The following is a 3508-nucleotide window of genomic DNA, read 5'->3' on the forward strand; positions in this document are numbered from 1 at the left end:
TGCTCAGGCTGGAGTACAATGGCGAAATCTCCACTCACTGCAACCTCCACCTCCTGGGTTCAAGTGATTCTTCTCCTGCCTCAGCCTCTCGAGTAGCTGGGATTACAGGTGCCCGCCACGATACCCGGTTAATTTTTTGAATTTTTAGTAGAGACGGGGTTTCGCCATGTTGGCCAGGTTGGTCTCAAACTCCTGACCTCAGGTTATCCACCTGTCTCAGCCTCCCAAAGTGCTGGGATTACAGGCATCAGCCACTGCGCCTGGCCACAGATAACCCAATTTTTTAAAAGGGCAAAAGATCTTGAATATAGCTTTTTCCAAAGAAGCCATACAAATGGCCAAAAGGCACATGAAAAAGTGCTCAACAGCACTCATTGTCAGAGAAATGCAAGTCAAAACTCCAACGAAGTATTGCCTCACACCTGTTAGAATGGTTTTCAGAAAGACAAGGAACATGAAATTTCGGTAAGGGTGTGGAGAAAAAAGAACTTTTGTATATTGTTGGTGGGAACGTAAGTCGGTACAGCCATTATGAAAAAGAGTATGGAAGTTTCTCAAAAGTTAAAAATAGGGCCAGGTGTGGTGGCTCATATCTGTAGTCCCAGCACTTTGGGAAGCTGAAGCAGGGGGATTGCTTGAGCCCAGGAGTTTGAGACCAGCCTCGGCAACATAGTGAGACCCCATCTCTATAAAAAAAAAAAAAACAAAAATCAGCCAGGTGTGGTGGCACACACCTATAGTCCCAGATACTCGGGAGGGTGAGGTGGGAGGATTGCTCGAGCCCAGGAAGTAGAGGTTGCAGTGAATTGAGATCTTGCCACTGCATTCTAGCCTGGGCAACAGAGTGAAGCTCTGGCTCAAAAAAAAAAAAAGAGAAAGAAAGAAAGGAAGGAAGGAAGGAAGGAAGGAAGGAAGGAAGGAAGGAAGGAAGGAAGGAAGGAAGGGAAAAAAAGAAAAAAGAAAAAAAAATTAGGTCCTAGGCACAACCTGAGTCCTGTCCTCTTGCTTTTCTCCCAGATAGCATGAACTTTACCACTCGCTCCACCACCTCCTCCACCAACTACTGGTCCCTGGGCTCTATCCAGCTGCCCAGCTACGTGGCCCAGCTGGTCAGCAGCATGGCCAGTGTCTATGCAGGTGCCAGGGGCTCAGGCTCTCGGATCTCGGTGTCCCACTCCACAAGCTTCTGGGGCGGCTTGGGGTCTGGGACCTGGTGGGAATAGGGGATATCCAGAAGGAGACCATGCAAGGCCTGAACAACCATCGGGCCTCCTACCTGGACAGAGTGAGGAGCCTGCAGACTGATAAATGGAGGCTGGAGAGCAAAATCCAGTAGCATCTGGAGAAGAAGGGACCCCAGGTGAGACACTAGGGGCATTACTTCAAGACCATTGAGGACCTGAGGATTCAGATCTTCGCAAGTACCGTGGATAGTGCCTGCATCATTCTGCAGATTGACAATGCCCATATTGCTGCTGATGACTTTAGAGTCAAGTGTGAGACAGAACTGGCCATGTGCTAGTCTGTGGAGAGTGACATCCATGGGCTCTGCAAGACCATTGATGACACCAATGTCACTCAGCTGCAGCTGGAGGCAGAGATGGAGGCTCTCAAGGAGGAGCTGCTCTTCATGAAGAAAATCCACAAAGAGGAGGTAAAAGACCTCCAAGCCCAGATTGCCAGCTCTGGGTTGACTATGGAGGTAGATGCCCTCAAATCTCAGGACCTTGCCAAGATCATGGCAGACATCCAGGCCTAATACGACAAGTTGGCTCAGAAGAACTGAGAGGAGCTGGACAAGTACTGGTCCTAGCAGACTGAGGAGAGCACCAAGCAGTCCGCTGAGATCAGAGCTGCTCAGATGATGCTCACGGAGCTGAGATGTAAAATCCAGTCCTTGGAGATCAACCTGAACTCAATGAGAAATCTGAAAGCCAGGTTGGAGAACAGCCTGAGGGAGGTAGAGACCTGCTATGCCATGCAGATGGAGCAGCTCAACAGGGTTCTGCTGCACCTGGAGTTGGAGCTGGCACAGACCTGGGCAGAGGGACAGCACCAGACCCAGGAGTATGAGGCTCTGCTGAACATCAAGATCAAGCTGGAGGCTAAGATCGCCACCTACCACCGCCTGCTGGAAGATGGGGAGGGCTTCAATCCTGGTGATACCCTGGACAGCAGCAACTCCATCCAAAGCATCCAGAAGACCACCACCCGCAGGATAGTGGATGGCATAGGGGTGTCTGAGACCAATGACACCAAAGTGCTAAGACATTGAGCCAGCAGAAGTCGAGTATCCTTTGGGGCGCAGGAGGCCAATAAAAAGTTCAGAGGTCATTGGGAAAAAAAATTAAAAATAGAACTACCATACAATCCAGCAATCCCACTTCTGAATATATATATCCAAAGGAAATGGAATCAGTATCTCAAAGAGGTATCTGCATTCCCATGTTAATTGCAGCATTATTCACAATAGCCAAGATACGGAAACAACCTAAGTGTCCATGGATGGATGAATGAATGAAGAACATTTTGGTGTGTATATATACAATGGGATATTATTCAAGCCACGTAAAAGAAGAAAATCTTGCAATATGCAGCAACATTGATGAAAGCAGAAGACATTATGCTAAGTGAAATAAGCCAGACCCAGAAAGACACATAACGTATGATTTCACTTATAGAATCTAAAAAAGTCAAACTCATAGAAGCAGAGTAGAACGATGGTTGCCAAAGGCTGAGGAGTAGGAGAAATGAAGAGATGTTGATCACAGGATATAAACTTTCAGCTATAAGATGAACAATTTCTGAGCTTGGCTCAGACCCCCACTTCTAAATAAAAAAAAATGATGAACAAGTTCTAGGGATCTACTGAACAGCAAGGGTAGTGTTGAATGTGTTAATTTGATTTTGATAATCATTACAAAATCTAGACACATATGTCAAATCATCATGTTGTATGCCTTGACTATATATGATCTTTGTCAATTAAATTTTTTTTTTTTCTTTTGGCCATAATCTCACTCTGTCACCCAGGCTAGAGTGCAGTGGCAGGACCTTTGCCTCCCAGGTTCAGGCAATTCTCATGCCTCAGCCTCCCAAGTAGCTGGGATTACAGGCGCCCGCCACCGTGCCTGGCTAATTTTTATATTTTTTTGTCGGTTTTTTTGTTTTGTTTTGTTTTGTTTTGTTTTGTTTTTGAGATGGAGTGTCACTCTGTCGCCAGGCTGGAGTGCAGTGACATGATGTCAGCTTACTGCAACTTCCAACTCCCTGGTTCAAGCAATTCTCCTGCCTCAACCTCCTGAGTAGCTAGAATTACAGGAACGTGCCACCATGTCCAGCTAAGTTTTTTGCATTTTTACTAGAGATGAGGTTTCACCATGTTGGCCAGGCTGATCTCACATTTCTGACCTCAGGTGATCCGCCCACCTCGGCCTCCCAAAGTGCTGGGATTACAGGCGTGAGCCTCTGTGCTTGGCCTAATTTTTGTATTTTTTTTTTTTTTTTT

The 3508-nt window shown here is 46.6% G+C and overlaps 1 pseudogene; it reads left to right on the forward strand.

Moving 5' to 3' along the window:
* The first annotated feature begins 1022 nt into the window (after positions 1-1022).
* LOC105506254 lies at positions 1023-2275 on the forward strand (annotated as a pseudogene).
* Positions 2276-3508: the final 1233 nt, after the last annotated feature.

The sequence above is a fragment of the Colobus angolensis genome, unplaced genomic scaffold (assembly GCF_000951035.1).
Source record: "Colobus angolensis palliatus isolate OR3802 unplaced genomic scaffold, Cang.pa_1.0 Scaffold134, whole genome shotgun sequence".
NCBI lineage: Eukaryota > Metazoa > Chordata > Mammalia > Primates > Cercopithecidae > Colobus > Colobus angolensis.